Genomic DNA, 22702 nt, shown 5'->3' with positions numbered 1-22702 from the left:
GTAATGACAGCACAGAGCAGAGCAGTTTCTCTCTGTTTCTTCCCTTCTGTGCTTTACTGCCTCGGTGTTTTCATTAACACTGCTCCCTCTTGTTTTCTGCTCTTCCCTTCTCTTTTTTTTTCTCTTTTTTTTTTTTTTTTGGTGTGTGTATGGATATCTGATAAGTGTTGTACAATAATGGGTTGTCAGGAAATTATGTTCTATAGGTTATAATTTCCATAGGCATTGGAGCAGGTGCTTTTACGATAAACAAAGCCAAAAAAATATGGAACCAACGTCTTTGTGAAAGATTGACATACTCAATATATTTTTGTATTAGACAGAAGAATAAAAGACAAAATAAGTGCTTGGGACTATGTACCATCATCTGCTTATGTGCTCAGGTCCATGTGATTCTATGCAGGGACTGGGGGTAAAACTAATGCAACAGATTGGAGTTCATTACGTAGTGGTGAAATATGTGATAGCTTTTCATTTGGAGCAGCACAAATCTTGATCCAGTTAGATTATGAACATGCATCGTTTATAAGGCAAAATTTGGTATTTTGTGCTTTTTGGCTAAGTGGGATATAATGCATTCCTGTTTTCTACACTTGACTGCTCATCAGCTTTTAATTCATATTGAACAATAATGGTATTCCGTAGTGTGGAGATGGTGTTGCAAGTAAAGATTGCAATAATCACTGATGCTGATGTTTTATCAGCAATCACCATATACGAATGGGAAATGGCTCAAAACACACACTTCATAACAATTCATCCATAACCTCACTAATTCTTCACTGGTAAATAATGATATCATTGCGCTAACCATGTCAGACATCATTTGTGTCTTGCCTTCTTTCCACAGTTGTTGAGTTTGAGTTCATTTTAACATGCTTTCTCCAGCAGAACAGCAGACACATGGAGCTGGCAGTGATGATAGGGCTGAGTTGAAAGTTTTCCCTTTCTTCCCCTGTGAAAATGCATGTTGAAATAGTATTCATATTTACCACAAAGAGGAAAAAAAGCATTTGGTGTTCTGAAATGTAAAGGTAATAAGACACGGAAGAACATTCAGGAGAAGGAAAATTCAAAGTCTACATTCAGTGTTTTCCCCACTGTCAGAAACTCCACAGAAAATGAGCTCAAGACACCGATTTTCGTAAAGGAATCAGGATTTAGACATGACACAATCACTAATATAGTCAATGCATTAAACAGCTCAGCAGCATTTTATGTCTGAGAAGGTTTTTTGTGTCCTGCCAGTGCTTTTACATGATACGAGTACATGGTTCAGCCAGGTTTCAGGCAGTGTCATCAGGGGAAGGGAGAAGTTGGGGCAGCTCTGGACAATTGTTCAGGTGTTTGTCTTTAAAAAAGAGTACTTTTTAGGGCTAAATGGGTGCCCTTCAAAAAAGGAATAAATTGAAGGTTTCACCAGATTAAACCCAGCATTTTGAACATTAATTTTAAAATTATTTCAAAAGATACTGATCAACAGTCTGCAGCACATGAGCAAAGGCTGAATTCATATTCACCCTACCAGGTGAGTTTAGAGCCCAGTGGGGCAGGACAGAGCAGAGCGGGTATAACATAGAATGAATCATAGAATCATAGATGGTTTAGGTTGGAAAGGACCTTGAAGATCATTGAGTTCCAACCCCCCTGCCATGGGCAGGGACACCTCCCACTAGACCAGGTTGCCCAAGGCCATGTCCAGCCTGGCCTTGAACGCCTCCAGGGATGGGGCCTCAACAACCTCTCTGGGCAACCTGTTCCAGTGCCTTACCACCCTCAAAGTGAAAAACTTCTTCCTAATGTTTAATCTAAACCTGCCCTCTTCCAGTTTAAATGGTACAGACAAGTTTTTATCCATCGCACGGTGTTAACCTCACTGTTCCAGGGTGTATTTGACCATATTGATGGCAAAAAGGCTCCTCCTGCCTGGGAACAGGCAAAGACTATCAGGGAATGTTTCTTTCCCCCAATAACTGTTTTGTGTCCCAGCTATTGCTTCTCGGAAACATGTGTCAAGAGCAGGCATGGCAGTGTCATCTCCCCCTTCTATGTCTGCAAGGTATGCATTCTCCTCTGAGCTAGTTTTCATCATCTGTTTCTCCTGGCAGAAAAATACGCACTCTTAAAGCACAACTCCTCTTATCTGCTGCTACTCGAGGAGTAGCTTTTTGGTTAGATAAGTCCCACCCCAAAGGCTGTGTGGAGATCTATGTTTGCTGGGAGTCCTTATATTGAACCATAAGGCCTTCCCCTTTTCCCCTTTCAAATCTTTCCTCCAGACCTTCTTTTCTAAGATTGCAAGGCCATGCAAACTGAAAGGACAAGTTTTACATCAACACACAGAAACAGCTAATTGAAACCTGCTCCAGGTTCTGCAACCAGGTAGTGGTTCTGCATGTACCAGAGAGGAGGAGATGCCTCATGAGCTCAGTCTGAGCCACACAGTCCCAGAGGGAAGCATCATGTCTTGGCTTTCATTTTCAGTGGTTGGCTTTGGAAATGGGAGTGATTTTTTACAGCTTGTTCTACCCTACCAGCCCAGCCCCGTTTCTTCCATCTCTTGTCTTTTTTCCATTTGGTTGGTAAAATCCTGTGTAAAGGGTATTGAATTTTATGGGTATTTGTAGAAAGGGCTAATAGCAATCTTGGACCCAGGCAGAACAAGAGTGTATTGAGAACACATTGAATACCAACAGACACCAGAGAGTGGTGGCACTGAGCTCTCAGGGGTTTCCAGGAGTAACTGGGGAACCTGACTCCTTTCAAGACTCTGCCCCTCCAATCAGTAAATGGAGGAATGATAATGAGCTTTTGTAATAGGCATGGAACTACTAATACAAATTTATCTAGCTGACATTCCTTTATTGAAATTATTATGAGTTCCTTTTCATGTGGAAGCAAGATTAAAAAACCCCTAGGATCCTAGTGTTTTGCTGGAGCCAGGAGTCTACACTGTGCCACGAGAAAGACAAAAATTTAACCCAAATTCTCATCCACAAGTTGGAGGTGAGGACTAAATCACCTTTTGCAACAGATACCATCAGACAAAAGCGATCTTTTAAAAAGAATCTGACTTTCTGTTGACAGAGATGGACACAGACATTGAATGATCTCAGGGCCAAAACTAAAAGAAGAATGTAGCTGGATCAGCAAAATGTCATGGTTAATAGTATCAAAAGCAACCAAAATAATTAAAAAGCAATAGGTCAGTCACATTGCCACACTCTGATGACTGTAATAAATAATTAAAAATTCAAAACAATGCAGCCTCAGTATTATGGAAATCAAACTGGACTTTAGGGAAATTTTGTGTGACTAGATGGTCAGACACACGATCATCTTTCCCTTCATCTCCCCCCACAATCCTTTTCCAAGGTCTTAGGGATGGGAGGTGAAAGAGAAGGTGATAATGCAAGACGCTTAGGAGACAATGGTAACTTATTTGTGATAACTGAATAATAGCAGCACAATTCAAAATAGATAAAACACAATCACAAACAAGCTGTAGGATTACTCATGTGGAAATAAAAGGATCAAACACAGATGCATTGATTGCACTTGGGGGTATTTTGGATCTGGATCATATAAAGCTTCTGCATGAACTTAATTTATTCCCATTAGCTCTGAGATTGTCAATGGAGCAACTCCAGCACATCAAATTATATGTCTGCCTAGATTGTTGCAGTATCAGACTGTAGGGTGAAAGTGACTAAGACAAGTTGAAATAATCAGCTAAGAGATGGTGAGAGAAGAGAGATGGGATATACAAATAATTAAAAGGCAACAGAAAAAGGCAGCAAAAATATCTGCAGAAGTTTCAAAAAGGAGTTTTGCTGTGTAACGAAAAGAGCTCTTGATCAACTTGAAACAACTTAATAGGACTTGAAGGCTAGCTAGGCTTTTGCTTTCTTAAAGTGACACCATCAAACAGTTTGAGTGTATTGATATCTGATTTTATTTTATATAACAAAACTGAAATTTCATTTTTATTTATTTTCCCTTATTCAATTCTAGAAACATGGAAATACAAATATCCCATGAAGATGAAATACTGAGTCGCTAACATCAAAGGCAATGTTCCCATTGACTTGACTTCCCAACCTGTTGGCCCCCGCGGGCAGCAGGAGCAGCCGTGTCCATCCTACGGGTCAGAGCCATTGTTGGGGCAATGCACGCTGCTTCAGCAGTGCTCCCTGGCTGCCGTGGCCCCCTAAGCCAGATGGGCACCCCTGCCTGTTTTGCTGTCCACAGAAGCATATCACCTAGTTACTTTTATATGATCAGGTGAAACAGCAAACCAAAATGCAGAGAGAAACACATATTATAAGTCCTTACTCTAGTAAGGAGGTTGTACCTTACAACAGGCCTTATCGACTATTAGCAGACATGAAAGAAAACAAAAGATGCATTTTGACATGTACCTGAGCTTCTTCCACTAAGATTGCCAAAGGAAAATATATCAAAATCCTTTCTGATCTAGAAGGCACATGAATCAGTACTTTTCTTGACAATCAACCATTAAATGGAACGATCCATTTCAAGATTGGTGCGTAAATCCAATTTAGAAATTTGTCAGTAGAATGGAGGAGTTCAAAAATCTCTTAACCAAAATCATTAGTTATACCACTATTAGTTTTGAATTAAAGTTTAAACATGGTAGAGTACAGAAGGATGTAGGACCAGATTTCATGTTTGCTGCAATGGCATCCATTCCAGTTATTCCACTGAATTCAGTTGAGCTCCTGATAATTCATACTTCCTGCTGGAGCCAAATTCGGTTAATAATCTGATTGCTGGTACTACGTATTATTCTTACTGTGATCTTGCACACTGCATTTAAGCTATAGATCCCAAAATGTATACTTGATGCTGAAGATCCTGGTTGTGATTTGATGATTTGATGTCAGCAAATCTGTAAAAATATCAAGACCCCTACAAAGATTTCAAGATGTTAGTAGAAACATGTATGTCTCAAAGCCATAAGGGACAGCAGTCATAATAAACACAGTGGGTCAAGTTCACTGCTGATATTGATGATGGTACAAATGGCAGCGCAGATAAGATCTCATACTGGTATACGTAGTTAAAAAGATAACGTACTGATTCTGAGTTAAAGAATCCTGTGAAGCTGAAAGTAGTGACTGTCAGTGGAAGAGGACAACGCATAGGCATCAACTAACCAAATCATGCCCCTCAGCAGCACCTGTTTGTGTTGCAACCTCTAAATGCCACCACTGGTGCAGGAAGACAACATCTATTAATATCAAACACAAAAAGTTGTTGCTGGATTTTCTGCTGCAAAACCATAAAAGCCCAGTGGAGACGCAGGATGTTGTTGGTATTAAAACAGCTGGAGAGGTCATGATTCTGCTCTTCTGCACGCATATCTCGGTCCTCCAGTCTTCCATAAGTTACTCACTTATATAACTTACTTTGGCAGCTATATAATGCCTTATCACTTACGTCTGTCTAGCCAGTTAACAGCTGCTGGAGAAATTATGCTGGACCTTAGATTTCTTTCAGCTGCTTTTTTTTAATTTTAAATTTTTGCCTAAGAAATTGATTCATAGGAAAATATCTCCACATCTTTCCCCCCAGTCTAGCAATCCTATCCACAAATCAATTCTACTAACCTGTGATTGCATTTTATTTAAAGCGAAATGATTGTTTGGAGTTTTGATTCAAGGAAAAGTAGCAAGATAGGGAGAAAGCTGATGTCTTGCCAATAAACATCAATTAATGTCACAACGACATAAATAGAATCAGAAAAGAGTGGTACCACTGCTCAAGTCTGTCCCGAAACAGATGTAGCGAGACATAGTCACCCTCAAAACAATCGGTTTCACAACTTTTTTTTTTTTTCAGAAAAGATTTTCAGAAAAGGTACATGTGGCAAGCAAAGCTAGTAAGTTTCTCTGATAGCACTAAGATTTACAAAAATGGATTTTCTATTGCACTGTGTCTTCTGGCTGGATGGTCTGCTGTCGCTCAAGCAATGTGCAGAGTGTATGCGGGAGTTGGCGTGTTTTGCTCTCTCAGGCAACTTCTCCGGCATCTGTTGGTGGGTATGTGCAGCCTGGAGTTGCCTACTCAGCTAAGGCACCAGAAAGGTCTGTCTATTGTCATTTGTCGCTCTTCATGAAACACACGGTTATCAGGGTGGCTTTGAACATTGTGTATTTCTGTTGGGTTGAGCTGGAAGTGCTAATGAGTTGAGAAGGAAGTTCGGGTAGAGGGGAAACAGTATCTCTCTCTTTCACACATGCACGCACGCACATACACACCAGTATGTGCAAAACCAGCATGACCATGCAAGCCTTATTTTTTCAAGAAAGCAAGATTCAGAAATTGTCGTTGACTTTGCAGAGCCCTAAGCTAGGAGCACTGCTAGCTGTCACCGATGGGTCAGCCGGGTTGGTACTAGAATTACATTGAGATTTACGCTAAATGCGTTGGGGCCCATCTTACACAGAGTACTATCCGTGTGAATTATAATGAGTATTTCCTGGCTATGGGGGGCAAAGCTGCAGGGCATTGCAGGGGCACAAGGGATAGTGGGGCTGGCAGAGGTGGGATGCGTAAGCCTGGTGGAAAGGAGAGCATCCCAGTTGCAGTTTTGGTGTCACATTACTTCCAGTTGACACCAGGACCAGGGAGCAAAGAATCTGGCTGGGTCAGCCAGCAGAGAAAGAGTGCGTGGCTCGACGAGTTAAGTAATAGGCGAGTGCAAACCCTGCCCAGAGGGTGGTGAATGAATGAGCATCGTCCCCCCACGTTCAAGCAGTGACCAGGATTCCTTTCCCAGCCCGCCCCCGGGATTCCTCCAGTAGAAGGAAAAGGGAGAAAAGCAGATCCTTTCTCTCTACCGAGCGCAGCGGGGCACGGAGCAGCGATCCCCGGCCTGCGTTTCCCCTCCTCACCCCTGTGCCAGTGTGTGGCTGCGGCAGAAGTTGGGAGCTGCTGTTATGGAACGCAAATATATTTGCAAGACTTTTACTTCCATTGAGGAGAAACACAGAATCCAAGTGAGGAAAGGCACATGGATGAGATATGCTGTTTAACAGTATCTTTCCAAAGAGAAAGATGAATTGAGATCCCCTTGAAAATGTGATCCTTCTTGATCTTTGAGCAGTATAAATAAGAAGGTGACTGCAGCTAATAATACTTTTCTAACCCTGTCACCTGGGGTTTTCAGCCCATTTTGTGAACTTTCCTCACTTACCTCTTTTAAAACCCATCTCTGCAGATGGCAAGTACTACTTTTCTCATTTTGGAGGGGTGAACACTAAGTGCTGGTGAAGGGTTTTGCTGAAATCCTTCAGGAAACCTGTAGCAGAGAGAGGAAGCAGAATAATTTGCCCTTTTGCATTTGTGTCATTGTTTCTTTTTATTCCAAATAACTTCAGAGATTTGCATTATAACAGACATTTTCTAGGGCAGTTTCTAATATCCTGACCCCACTGAAGTGTACTGTATCTACTGAAGTCAAAAGACCATCCTCAGGCTAAAGTGCTGTGTGAAGGTGTCCTCATTTGGCTTATGATCAATAGCCCACAATAACATTTGGGCCAAGAGATTATAGACATTAAATCTTGCCTCGGAACAATTTAGGATCATTAACCAACCAACAGAAAGTCAGTGTATGCCTCTGCAAATGGAAATCAACTTAAAAAATAATAATCTTTCTCCTGACACCTTTTAAAATCTCCTTTACGCTTTCCTGGGGAAGAGGAGGACTTAGAACAGAGGACATGGTTGGAAATGCATTTTTTCTCTGATGCTGTCTTCTTTGTCAGTAAATTCTGCTGTTGCACATAAGTCCTACAAAAACAGACCTTGGTTTGCTTTTTTTTTTTCTATATGGAGGACCTTAGTATACTCTGGTGACTGACAGAGTGGCACACCGGCTAACAGCCGGTCATGTGAAACAGACTTTATTGGTTGCAGCGTTGTTCCATGGGTACCCACTGATAGACAGTTTTGACACAAACTAGAAAGGTAAGTATGAGCAGAGTCCCCGGTTTGGGCTTTGTGGACCCAACGGGGGAAGCACAGCTGTATGTGAGCATTAGTAGTTTTCTTAAGGATTTTCCGTGCTGTTGTATACTCTTTCAATTTCAACCTAGGTCAAAGAACTATATCTTCTCAGATGCATACCCAGGTCTTACCTGGAGACGCATTTGTGTCCGTCGGCTGGAATCAGACACACAGGTTTACAAGAGATCATTTTGGGTTAAAATGTTCCAAAACACCAGCTTGGACCTGCTTCTGCCTATCAGCCAAAGAACAGTCTTCTTCCTTCCCCTTCTCGTTCCCTTTCCGTTCCTCTCCCCTTTTCCTTCATGCAGTGCATTCTGGATAAAACTGGTGCTGAGGCTCATGGGGTGAAAAAGAAAGAAAAAGGGTAAAAATAGTAATCTGGGTAATAACTGGGTAGTAGCTCCTCCTGCTGCAGGCATACCATTGTGTTGGCTGGGCTTGAATTCACTTTCTCTTCAGCTGGTTCTGCTCGACGAGCAGGTGTTACCAGACCTGCAGAAAACTTATTTGGGACTGCTGAGATGCCTTCTTCACTCCATGTGGGACAGCATCGTGTCAGGCACATGGCAGTACCTGTTGGTGTAAACCACTTGGAGGTGAGGGACCCGAGTGCTGGGGCACGGTGTCATGGCTCACCTTCTGGTCTGCTCCTTGTGCCAGCAAACAGGATCACTGTGGGCAACGGGGGAGAAGGGACCCTGAGCTGCAGGTATGGAAGGAAGGAGGTAATTGCATGGGATGCATTTCCAAAATGTCTGGCTTGACGTGCCTGGCTGTGTAAGTGCAGCTTCAAGGAAGATAGGAGAGCTGCAACTGCTTACACTAGAGGTGTATTTAGACTAAAAGACATAAAGAAGCAAATCTCAGAGAGGCAGAAATCTAGAGACAGAATTATAGATATTACTGAATCCCCAATGTATTTTTAAACTTCATTTTAAAGGGAAAACAATGGAAAAAAAGCCTCAAAGGCATGTATTTAAGTGTTAGTTTCACAGTAATACCTCCTTAGAGATCTGACTTTATCACTACTGAAAGGAGAAAGCAGAAAATGGAATTGTTTTTGTTGTTCTATCATGTTTGTGACATGACAAAAACCTGGAGTTCTTCTGCCTTTTGCTTTTCACCTTGTTGAACTGCTGTCAGACTTCTGTAAATCGTTTGCACCGTAAACAAGCTTTGTAAGTGAAAGGGCAAGTGCTGAGAAAAGCCGAAGGCAGAGATTTTATATTGAATCTTTTCTTGCAAAGATAACTGACTGCAGTGTGGACCAGCTTCACCTAGATCCAGGAAGCTACGCTAAGCATCATCGAAGACAGTAGTATAATGAAGCTGAAACAACAGCAAATGGACTAAGATTCTGAATGTGTCGGCTTTGTTTTTAGGCAAAATAAGATAATTGTGGCTGAGGTGATTTGGTTTTGAGCAAAAGACTACTGCCGTGTTTCTCCAAAGCATGTCAGCCACAGATGTGTGGCAGACGAGCTCCTGGAAAGACAGACATCCCTTACACGGGAATACCACCTGGGAACTGCCGGCTGTTGTGGTGTTACGACTGTTACAAATAGCAATGTAAAGTTTGCAAGGCTGTCTGCCCCTGCGCACCAGTGACGAGATATCAAAACAGGCGGAGAAGAGGATGCTCTTCGCTTGCGTACATGGCTATTACAGTGTCAGCACCCAGCACAGCAGGCAGGGCTGCTCCTTTGGCAGGGAGCCAGCGTGCAAGAAAAAGGCATCAGCATGGTGTAGATCGTGGCAATGACAGGTTGGGATAAGACAGTACCCGCCAGGAACGCTGCTCGTACCAGTGCAAGGTGTGAGGCTTAACGAGGGAACCCGCTCCTGTTTTATCTTGCAAGATGTTGCTGCAGAAGCATAGGAAGAAGAGCGGAGAGGGAGGGCCACACAAATAAATTCATCGTTAGCTCACTGGACATTGCACAAATTCAGGTACACAACAGTTTGTGCCCACGGTGTCCTATTTGCGAACATGATACACCTGATAGATGGGAATAGTATTAAGGAGCTTGAGAGTCATTACTGATCTTATGCTTATGGATAAACCCAAATCCACTTGTGCTGGAGCCCACTAAGTCCTGACAGCCTGACACATCTCATGCAGATACCTGCAGACTAAGGCCAACTTGTGACTCCAAGGGACAAATTTGGTCTCTTCAGTATTTCAAGGTGCACAGGTCTTTCTGTCTTGCACACTTAGCTCTGCTTTCGTGGTTACATCTGGGACCTTTATAAAGTCACATGACACAGTCCAGTACTAATTACTTTCCTTTAAACCTCTTGGGTTTTTTTTCCATTTCACTGTTACCCTTTCACCACCGCTTCTGTATCTCTACATGACTCATGAAACTGGGTTTTTAATGCAACAATGAACTCTTAAAAATGTTACAGACTTCAAAAATGGACAATAAAAAGCACAAATCCTTACTTTAGAAAAGAATAAAAAAGGCACAGAGGCTGTAGGTAGTATAAACCCTTCTGTGAACTTGCCCTGGTACCCCAACATGCTTTTGACCACACCTGATTTGCAATCAGCAGTGATTTGTGAGAAACATGGAGCCCTGTTGAGCCCTGTCCACGGTGGACAGACACAGAGTCATCCAGAGCAGGTGTATCTGTAATTGTGACGCACTGGAAAAATGGGGAATGTTCAGGAGCTATTAAACCTCATGCTTCTTGTGTGGTTGTGGTACAGGGTGAGGAAGGAAAAGAACAATTTAAAGGAGAGCTGCATGACTTCTTACCTGCTAACAAGTTTCCAAACAATACATCCTGGGGAAGATTCTAGTGTACATATATTAATTAATAAATGCTAGCATGTTGTACAGAAAGATAATTTACAATATCTTTTGAATTAGCCCAACTAAAGGTCTTTTTTTGCCATATAGCTTGGTAGGTGTTTGAAATGAATAGGACAGAACCTCTAAGTCCTGTTGAGAAGGTGGGAAGAAAAACTGTCTGTAATCCTGCAGCTTGAGTTAAATATATCTGAGTCCTTTAATGAGTTTGTTTGGAAATTGCTAAATCTACTGCTTGGTTTTCCTTGTAGCACCCAAGAAAGTGATTAAACAGGCATCTTGACCATTCACTTTGGTGCCCAAGGGTGAAGAAGAGGTGCATATTAGGAGCTATTTGGAGAAGCCTGAGTTTAACTGGTGCTATGAAGCCTCAGAATGCCACACACTGCTGGGTGCTCTTGACTGGGAATTCTGCCTATGAATGGCTTAACATTTTTGACACTGGAAATTCTCCATATAAATTCATTTTGAATATGGAACATGGATGAGTTATCTCGTATTTTTTCCTTCCTTACTGGTGAAGAAGCTGAGGAACGGTTGGGAGAGCATCTTGCACCTGAGACAGACTAATGATAGGAACTCGTCATTTTCTGTTGACAGGGCATTCAAATGCAGCCCACTGGGGCAAAAGGGCGGATACTGCCTAGAACAAATCCATTTTCCTATCTAGTCCAGAATGGGGAGATAAATAAATAATAGAGATCAGCTGTGTCTGATGAAGCTGATCAGAAGGTCACATAATTAAAGGACATGCAGGTTGTAGAAGAAAGGGTTTCTCAGGAGCTGTTGGGCAAGCACAGGTGAAACACTGACTGAGGATGAGTCATCTCCCCAACAACTGGCAGGGCATCATGGTCTGGAAGCACGTTATGTACAGGAGCAGAGAGAAAGGCCAAAAGGATCTGGTTTGTAGCAAAATGTCTCTTCAAATCAATAAACAAATTGTGGAGGGAAGAAACCAGAAGAGAGAGGGATCATAAAGATTTTTGTTAGATCTGTACATTTCTGTGTCACCAAAGACAAGACAGTGTGATTTTGGAACTCCTGATTATTTCATCCCAGATGGGTATCTAAGATAAGAGACATGAATTCCTCTCCAGAAATGTCTGCTTCTTGCTGTGGACTATACATGGAGTCTAGGTATGTTTAGACAATTAAAGCTTGGCAGAAGGAACCTCTCTTTCAATATTCATAATTTTTCCCTCTGACTAACAAGCCTGTAGTTTTCCTAAGTGAAACTGGCAGTCTGAACCTTGTCCCCAATGTGTTTCTTAATTACACCATAGTTGTTAAGCTGTAGTGATGTTCCTTGTGGAATGGTAGGAAATTAAAGTTAAGAATAAATTCAGATGCCTTGCTAAACTAGAGCTTAAGTACTACTCTTTAATGGCAAAACTCCGAACACCTTTATCTGAGGCTTTAACTGTTTATGGAGATTGCAATGATGATGAGACAGAAACAGCATGCTTTTGTAGGGTAAGAAGTTCAATTATGATTGGCAGTTATGAGTTTGAATCTCATGTGGCTTGAAGATGCTCTGATGTGGTGCACTGATGTCCACTTCATTCAAACAAGCATCAGAAATGTCGTTACATCTTGTTTCCAGAAGTTGTGACTCCATCCAAAGGAAGACCTCAACTAATGCCCGGGGTCAATTCTGCAGCCACCTGTAATGCTAAGGAGAGGCTGGCAGGAGATTAGACAGAAATGTACATTCAATAAAATCAAAAGGATTTTGTCTCCCTAAAGGTTTGGAAGAAATGAGTTTATAGATAACTCAGCAACTGTTTGCCCTATGGACATTGTTCTTTAACTTTCACTGAGGCAGCACATGCTGTTATCCTGTAGACATCCAGCAAAGCAGACAAGAAGGAATAGACAATTTTCCTGGCCAGCTCTGTAGCTTTTTTAACACTTTTTTTTTAGGATAGATCTTCTATGAAAATCCTATCAACTTCAAGGTTATTTTTAATGGTGGCTTTACAGTTTGCCAGCTACTAATGGTATTTCTTTGGAAGCCTCCAAAACCATCCCAAACCATCGCTTTCAGCCATTCATTTAATTGTCTGTCTAAGAGATTGTAGCTTTGAAGACAAACTCCCACAGCTTTGAATCTTCTTGATCCTTCTTTGACTCAGCTTGACATTTGGATTTTTCTGTCTCACCCTTATGCAACTGAATTATGTGCATTTTCTTTTAGAATGAATATCGTTGATAATTTTCTACATGGCTTAAAACTCAGAAATAAATTGATTGCATAGTCTTTTTAAAGCCAAATTAAAGTTAAAGATTAAAAGTTAGAAAGATTCTTAGACAGGAATAAAGTCACTCCGAAAATGTTTTCCCTTGTCTTGCCTTGCTTTCTTCCCTTGTCTCTCCCTCTCCTAGACAAGATGTACTGAACCAGTTTCCTTAACAGAAAGATATCACACCAGCGACTAGGTGTTTTCAATTTTTTTTTTTTTTTCTTCTCAGAGTTTTTTCCAGACTTCAATTTAAAAGTTGATCTGCAAATTGTGTTTTGGGTTAGAAATGCTGAACAGACTTTCTGAAAATCCCCATTTATCATTACTGAGACATTATTAGTTAACCATCTTTTGAATAGAGATTTCTTGCCCCAAAACTCTGACACTCTGCATTACTTTCAGGAATAGATTTCATGCTCACTTCGCTGTATGCATATCATCTTTGCAGGGAGGGCAGAATAAAAGACCTGCAATGAACAGTGTATTTGGTGAATTTAGACTGTTTTGTTTTTCTCTTGGGTTTACCTGCAAACAAAGCTATCAGAAATTAAAAGATAAATAGACTATTACTGGTCACCAGAGTATGTGGCACCACATCTCATGGGTCCAACAGCACAAACCATCTGCTGCTTTACAGTGTGTTTCTAATGGGAACACACTGTGGTGGTTACCCCAGGTCGATCTATTTTTCATGCAGCTGAGGGGCTGCCCAGAGTGCTCATCTCTGAGGGCATTTGGCTTGGAGGGACCAGGCAAGGCTGCTCCATGCGTCCCCATTGCAGGTCTGTGCGCAAGCTGAGCTTCGTGAACTTGTCTTCTTACTGCTGCCCACGGTCATGATGGGGCGGATTGTGGAAACCTTGTGTGAGCTATTTCTTTGTTAAGGGCGAGATGTTGACACAGTGAAGCAGCACTTATACTGTGGAGCATCATACTGGATGGCCTTTTGGGGAGCATTTCCTGAAACACAGGTGATTGATTTACGGCAGGCTTGGACTGACGTGATGAAATAGTGGGGCTGCTGCTCATTGGTGGAGGCAGAGAAAATAATAGAGTGAGGTTAATTCATATCATCACACAGAGCTAGAATAGGAGCCCCAGGATTTACACGTGAGGAAAGGGGCCTTTGTGGCACCACCGGGTGCACAGAGCTTGCCCTGATTCTGTCCCCACAACAGCTGGCTGAAGCAATGGATGCAGCAAGATATCGGCACTTGCTTTCATATTTGGGATCCTTAAATTGCTTATTAGTTGTATTTCAAGTGCTTCTCTGCTGCCAGGAAGGAGGTTGGGCTACATGTGCTAGCAGTTTTTGAGGAGAGGGCACTGAAAGCAAGATGGTGTTGTTGGCAGCCACCCAACATGGCCAGTGACATATCTGTGCTTTTGATGATGTGCCCTGCATGTTTGCTAGGTTCAAGAAGAGTATTTTTATTTGGTGTGATCTCTGAACACTGCAAGTTATTGATTTGCAGGTCTGGTACAGGTAAGCATAACTTGTCTTTCCCCATCACTTTGGGTGTGTATGGAGAGGCCACGAAAACGAAGGACTGCATGCAAGTCAGGGTAGTGTACATGCCGTGTGATGCGTTAAGGTGAGACCTACATAGTTTGAACCATTTCAATCAATTTTTAATCAGCTTTTACTACACAACAGCAATTTATTACAGGTTTTATGTGATAATAGGCTTACTGTGATTTCACTTGTTCACTTACCATAGTTTTTATGGGCTTATGGTGATTTTAGGTTTTATGTGCTAATGACATTTTGCAACTTTACTAAAAGTGATTTCCCCATTCCTCCTGCCTTGGCAGAAGAGGACGTCGGAACAGGCTGTCCCATTTATTCACCAACCTGTTCAAATCAGAGAAAAAATAACATATCTGATCCATTACAAACTTTTTATAGATGCAGAATAAGTGATGTGTGCTGCAAAACAGTGTGCAAATGCATGCACCTGTATCCATGTGTGCTTGCATAAAACATTTGATACCATGAAAAGGCAGGGCACAGGTGGAAGCTCTAAGCTCTGACTGGCAAAGTGATCTTGTTCCCAGCAAAGTTGCCAGGCCAGAGAGGCTTGTACAGTGGTGGAGCGATCTCCAGGTGCGGGGTCATCCAGCCATTCCTATGTTTTCCACCTCTGCCCCTGAATGGAAGGAGCTTCGTCAGCCAAAGAGGGAGGGGGAAGATGATCCTACTTGCTCAGGGACAATTTCTGAGGTTTTGGCAGCTGGACAGCTTATCAGGGACTTGACAACACTTGGGATGCCACCAATGTGGTCCCGGGATGAGGGAGCTGCCCAGGAGCTTCACTAAGACCCTGTGGAGGCTGTCAGGCACAGAGATTTGCAAGCCTTATCCCTGCAGCAGAGGAAAACTGAAGGACAAGTGGGGCTGTCTCAAAGATGAGGACATTTCTGGAGACCTTGCCATGGTTGCAGGACCAGTAGTATTCACATCACAGTACCTTGAATCCTGGTGTGCTCCTACAGCGAGCTAATGGGCAGCTAAATGGCAAGCACCTTCCATTCCGGCTGGAGCTGATGAGGGACAGGCACTGGCAGGGCAGGATGAAGGGGATACAAGGCAGCAGGTAGCATAGGGGAAAGAGACGTAGTATGGTACAGAAAACAGCAGGTATGGTAGTTAAGGATGTTATAGACTAGAGTCTAATCACCCCTAACGATTTTCTCCACACTGCAGAGGTTTGTTCACAGTTTAGCACGTGGACACATTTCATCGCCCACAAAGCAAACCCCTGACTGTTTCCAGCACAAATCCAAACCATAGCCCTGTACTAGCTACTATGAAGAAAATTAACTCTATCCCAGCCAAACCCAGCACATTTGGGTATGGCGGTCTCCTCCCTATGCCCTCCAGAGCATGCTTAAAAGTTTGGAGGGGAGGTTGAAGGCTCCTCTACATGCCACGACACACGGACAACTGACACTTCCATTTAAAAATGAACTTTGTAATGGGACTAATCTAATCTATATAAACCATAAAGCCTTCCACTGCCTAAGGAGAGTGTCAGTAGGAGGATGGCACAGTACGTCTGAGGACACTTTGGAGTGATCTTGCAATTCAGGACCTTATCTATTCCAGGCTTCCCTTGTGCTAGTCTAGATACAGGCAAAAGATGCCGCGGGCTGTTGTGAGCAGCAAGGTTATCCTGGCTTTGCTGCTTGCTTCGCCTGTGTCGCAGCCCGAGAGAAGCCAGCAGGCTGCTGCTGAGCGTGAGATCAAATAGCGATGGCCACGGCGGGGGACGGCAGCAGCCAGCCCAGCTCTGCAGATCTTCCCCCAGGCTCCTTGTCCCGGCTCCATCCCTTCTTCCTTCCCTCCCTGTCCTGGGGCAAGAGCTGCCCCAGATGTCCTTCGCCTGGTAGGGAAACTCCACTGCGCGACCCTTTGGGCTGGTTTTGGCTCTGGGTTTCTCTGTGTTTTGCTGGGTAGACGGGTCCCAAAAAGCAGTCCTGTAAATATCCCTGAAACAAACAAATCTGCTTTACTGGTTAGCACTGTGTTTTTGTCTCCTGTTTCTCTGGTCAGCATTATAAGGAAATAAAATGTGAATTAATCTTGTAAGCCAGCATTAATATGAACTCCATTATCTGTTTCAGTCACTCAGACTACTAAGGTTGGCTTTTAGGCTGATTCTTGTGTCAGAGACGAGCAAGTTATACAATAGACATTAGAGAATCACTTTAAAAAACCTCCACAATCCTGCATTGAAATCCCATCCAGCAAGGGAGAGAACCAGCCCTGGCCTGGCTGAGAGGCAGTCACATGAGTGTCCAAAACAATGAACACACAGTGTCGAAAGCTGAGGCCATTGAACTTTATGTCACTTCCCAACTGCAGCATTACTCATAATTTATGGCTATACTCGCCTTTCAACCTTTAAAACCTTTTCCCAAGTATTTGCCGCATTCTCACATAAATATTGCTACAATAAGTAACATCAACATTTAGTAGCTGTTTTTCAAGAATAACCGTGTGACACTATTATGGCATTCCATTAAACCAGCTGCAATGTGGGGAAGGTGTAAATCAAATCATGCCGGCTAAAGGTAACGTTTACATATATACAAGAGAACAATGGATGGGAAAAGTTTATTCTGTGTTTCAAGACTTAAATGACAGTTTTGTCTCCTTTCATGGTTATGCAAGATGTCTCTCTCTGGTGAAATGACCCAGAGTGGACACAGACGGCAGCTTACATTCCAGTGCTGTTTGTTACCTTCTCAAAAAAAAAGCGCAGTTACAAAACTCACTGTTTGCTTTATTTGGTTTTTTTTTAGGGAGAAAACCTTATTTCAAAGGAAGAAGGAGTGTTGTCTTTTCTTTAAAGCTATCAAATGTTGCAAAATGATTAGTAAAAAACTCCTTGCCAGAATTGTTCACTGTCCAAAATGCATTACAATGACTAAACGTAAATGACAGATAGTTAGCTTGCATACAGATACGTGCTTAATTGCCCTCATCCCTCCTGTCTGAAGAATGCACTTAAGCATATGCTCATTTAAACACATATGCTTCATTTCTGTTTAGGTCAACAGGATTTGAGCATGTGCTTAAACATAAGCAAATGCTTAAGTGCTCCTCTTGAATAGGGATGCTTTTCTGAGACAAAGCCAAAGAAATATACGCAGGGAATATTTCTTCTTACCCCGGCCCACCTCTTGCTCCAGCTGCACTGATGGAGCACTCCTTCTCCTCCCCAAAACCCAGCTTACCCCCTCTCATCTCCTCTGGGGCTGCCAGACACATACCCAATCGCCCTGGCAGCCGACCTTGTTTCACTTTCCAATGAGATTTCCAAAAGTGCCCGTAGTGAAGGAGAGATGGAGAGGAGGGAGGAAGAGGTCTGGGGAGGAAGAGGAATTATGCCAAGGAATTCGCAGCCTGCCCTGAACAGGGCAAACATCAGCAGCATGTGAGTCCGCTGGGAGGGAGACAGAAACCATCAGCACCCCACTTGCACCCAGCCTGCCGCCTGCCGACGCGGGGGAGGGGGGTGCTGCGCCCTCCTGCCTCCCCGGTGCCCCCGGGCAGAGTGCTGCCCCTCAGCCTGTCCCTTTGCACCCACGACAGCTGGTGGGTGTCGAGGCGTTCTGCTATTACTTTTGCCATGTTGAACCATTTTGCTGTAACTTTTGCCTATGTCCTGCCCCAATTCCTCCTCCCCACTCGGCCCCATCCCTGTCGCAACCTTCCCAGCTTTCCCCGCACTGCGGCGGCACCCGGTTTCGCTGGAGTTGCCCTCCATGGAGGTGTCAGTGGGTGCTTCGCTGCGGACACCCCAGGCGCGGTTGCGTGGCTGTGTGGGCTCCCCGTGGGAGAAACCTCAAACCTCACGGCAGCGTTGAAAGCATCCCGGCAAACCGCAGAGCAGCGCAGGGCTGGATGTCTGCTCTCCGGTCGGGCAGCAGAGCCTGTCCCGCTGCACGGCTGCTGCTTGCAGGTGACCTCCGAGCCCGGGTGGTAAAATCCCTGTACGAATGTGGGCTTGCGAGGCAGCCGGCGGCATTCAGGGAGGTTTTCAGATGCACTTGGGAGCTGTATCCGTTGTGCGTTTTCAGTTTAATTAAGATAAGGATATGGAGTTTATGCTATATTCCTCATAAATGACAGGGCAGGGATATGAATGATTTGTATGGGATTAATTGCGAATCACAGGTCTGTCAATATGCATAAATAAAACCATCCTATGAATCCAAGGAAGGGAATGAAAGCACAAGTTCTTTTTTCCTTAACAACTTTCCAAAATTCCCACTGTTTGCAAAATAACAACATGTTCTGGGCAAAAAGTTTGAAGGGGCAGAGGCTGGACCGCCTGGGTGGTAATTAATAAATACACGTCCAAAGGCAACTTTGGGGCGCGAATTTGATTCAGCGAAAGAAGACCAGCTCCTCTCCCTGCCTTGCAGGTAACGTGTTTGCCTGTGACGGCAGCAGATTATTTGTTCTTTTTTTTTTTTTCTTTTTTCTTTTTTTTTTTCCCCTCACACCGAACTAAAGAATGCATTGTGGGAAAACCGTCCTGACACATGACACTGTGCAAAGGAGGATCACAGCGTGAGGCAGCATCAAGGGGCTTACTTGGCCTTGATGCACTCTTGCACAGCATGGGGCTCCAGAGATGAGTGTCTCTTCCAACTGAAGCACTGGTGCAATTTGCACAACTCTCATGAGAGCGCACGGTGAAGCTGCTCTCAAAGCCCTCATGTAAACATGGCTGGGGAAAGAAAAGGGAGAGTAAAAGAGCCTGCACCACGCACGGGAAAAGCACAAAAGGAGATGGTTCAAAAGAGGCTGAGCTAAGGAAGAGGGAAGCCGGGTGGAAAGGGGCAGAACACGGAATCCAAATATTAGAAGCAGAAGGGAACACCTTAGCGGTGTAATGGGACAGTGAGCATCACTGTGACGGGAGCGGTCAGAAGAAATGAAGTATGGCAAGACACTGGATGGCAATGCGCAACTAGAGATTTAGCTTTCAAGGCAAAACTGCAGCTGAGATGTGCGCTGAAGGCTCTGCGCCTCAGATATTCAGCCCTTAAACTTCTTCAAAACCTCCTAAGTTCAGATAATAAGTTTGCCTAAAGAGAGAGAGAGGGAGGGGAAGAGAAAAAAAAATAGAGCCGGCTGTAAGTGTTCCTCGCTAGCCTGTCTCTGAGCAACAGGCCCTCCTGTACTCACTCTCCCTTGTTGCTCCTGCTTATCATAATATGCCACTTTTGCGCATCAAATTTACATTTCAAAAAATGCTGTATCGCTGCTCTAAAATTAATTATTAATCTTTCATCAGTCCCTTCCATAGATACATTTTTAACTTTGATTTTGCTACCCGTTCGGGGGAGGGATGGGAGAGGGGGGCGGGGGAGAGAAGATCCTTTAATCTTGTCACTTTTCTGTGGGGTTCTCCTCTTGTGTGCTGCTACTTCCAGCCCTGCGCGTCCCCTAAGCGCTCTGGAGGTACAATTTCAACTTTTCTGCTTGCTCTGAAAAGAAGTTTCCCACACTTTTGAGAGCAGGAAATTTTCACCCCGCAGGATGCAACGCAGAGGAGCGACTGCTCCTCTTTTTTGACCTGGCATTTTAGCCTCACTAAAATGAAGCCTGTACTGATAAATTGAGCCCCAGCCTAAATAGTTAGGTGGATTATAAACCTATGCAGGGGAAAGAGATCTGTGTGGGATTTATATGGCCCACCCAGAGTGCGGTATGGGCTTATTCATCAATCAGCTGATCACAGTGACTTGTAGAGAATAGTGCGAATATTGGCTATTTACCATTAAACACAAGTAAGTGCTGGAAGCGCAGCCGTTTGCTATTAGTCTACAAGAAGAATAAGCCTTTTTCTTTCCTGCAGTGGAAAAAAAAAAAAGGAGCAAGGAGACAACTGTGTGTCAGGTGGATGCTGGAGAGATGGGAGCTGCTGACAAACTCTGTAGCTGTCCCACCGTTGGTGTGGGGTTGTGCTAAATGGTTTAGTAAAATTAATTATTAATCTTTCATCAGTCCCTTCCATAGATACATTTTTAACTTTGATTTTGCTACCCGTTCGGGGGAGGGATGGGAGAGGGGGGCGGGGGAGAGAAGATCCTTTAATCTTGTCACTTTTCTGTGGGGTTCTCCTCTTGTGTGCTGCTACTTCCAGCCCTGCGCGTCCCCTAAGCGCTCTGGAGGTACAATTTCAACTTTTCTGCTTGCTCTGAAAAGAAGTTTCCCACACTTTTGAGAGCAGGAAATTTTCACCCCGCAGGATGCAACGCAGAGGAGCGACTGCTCCTCTTTTTTGACCTGGCATTTTAGCCTCACTAAAATGAAGCCTGTACTGATAAATTGAGCCCCAGCCTAAATAGTTAGGTGGATTATAAACCTATGCAGGGGAAAGAGATCTGTGTGGGATTTATATGGCCCACCCAGAGTGCGGTATGGGCTTATTCATCAATCAGCTGATCACAGTGACTTGTAGAGAATAGTGCGAATATTGGCTATTTACCATTAAACACAAGTAAGTGCTGGAAGCGCAGCCGTTTGCTATTAGTCTACAAGAAGAATAAGCCTTTTTCTTTCCTGCAGTGGAAAAAAAAAAAGGAGCAAGGAGACAACTGTGTGTCAGGTGGATGCTGGAGAGATGGGAGCTGCTGACAAACTCTGTAGCTGTCCCACCGGTGGTGTGGGGTTGTGCTAAATGGTTTAGCCTACGTGAAGGAGGGGGAAAGGGACCTGACGATGCAGTTATGATAAGAGACGCTTTTATGGACTACAGAACAAGCACATTCCTTTTTACCTCTGTGCTGCAAATTACCAATCACTGGATTTGTAGCCAAATGCACATGTGTGTAGGTGCCCACCCGCGGGCACACACACACACATACGCATGTGTGTGTACTCACCCTCTTCCCCCAGGAATGTACAATCTGGACGTTTATGAAACTGAAGTGCTGTGTTTAAGCTGCTTCCTTGAATTAAGGTGGAAAAACTTGCTGGACTCCATCATTTCCACTGTATTCTGCTTAAAAGGGACAAAAAATTATCTCATTGGAAGACAGATGTTAACAGAACATGGCATCTAGTTAAAGGCCAGAGTCTCCCAATTATAAGGAACTATATTTTACATTGCACTTTTTATCTTTCTATTCACATATATAGTCTAAGAGATATGCACTCTTTTCAGTAGCTTATTTGCTGGGTGTATGTGTGGGTGAATGTCTCTCAGGATGTTGGACTTAATCAGATGTGAATTTGGATCAATAGACTATCACATACTAGAAAATCAGATACAGTACATGGGAAAAAGAAAGCTGAAAATGCAAAGCAAAACAAATCATGCTTGTTTTCCAAGCCACCCCCTCTGCGTGTTTCTTTCCAAAATTATACTTGCCCATGTTATAAATTTATCCCCCTGGTCACTCCCTCCAGACTGTGCCCAGGTTATGCAGCCCTCAATCTTTTATCTGTTGCGCCAATCAGCAGATGCACTGCGAATGGCAAATGCTGTAGTACCTTCATTTGGGCTGTACTGCACCACCAATAAATTAACATTTGCATGGAGACAGCCAATAGCTCTCACAGCACAGCTATACATAAACATTATGTTGTCTGCCTTTCACAGCTGGAGGAACTGAGCCAGCAAAGTTGCTGGAGGTGAGAGGGAGTCAGCAGCAGCCCCGGATCAAAACTGAAGCCTTGCTCCATCACAGCTTTCTTCTTCATCCTCCAGACAGCAACCTGAATACAGCCGCACATCTACTCCCTGTGATTTATTCTGTGTAACAACACTGATTTTTTTCCAAAGCAGACTTTGATTGCAGTTTGTTGTCACTACCGGTGTACGTATGTGTAATTAGGTAGGATCATCAGTGTCCTACAGAAGGCCCACTTTGTATATTGCGCCTCCACAAACTACTGGAAATGAAGTGCCATGATTCCCCTTGCACATTCTCATTTGGAGGATGCAAAGGAAGAGCAAGTAACAGTAAGTGTAGGTCTTGTTTCATAAAAATAAACGATGCTTATGTGGATGTGTCACAGATGTTACACCCTGTCGAGTGCATTGAATTCCTGATAGCCAGATAAAAATAACT

The sequence above is a fragment of the Charadrius vociferus genome, unplaced genomic scaffold (genome assembly GCF_000708025.1).
Source record: "Charadrius vociferus isolate BGI_N301 unplaced genomic scaffold, ASM70802v2 scaffold166, whole genome shotgun sequence".
In the NCBI taxonomy this organism is placed as follows: Eukaryota; Metazoa; Chordata; class Aves; order Charadriiformes; family Charadriidae; genus Charadrius; species Charadrius vociferus.
The sequence above is the reverse complement of the archived record's forward strand: the minus strand, read 5'-3'. Positions refer to the sequence as shown.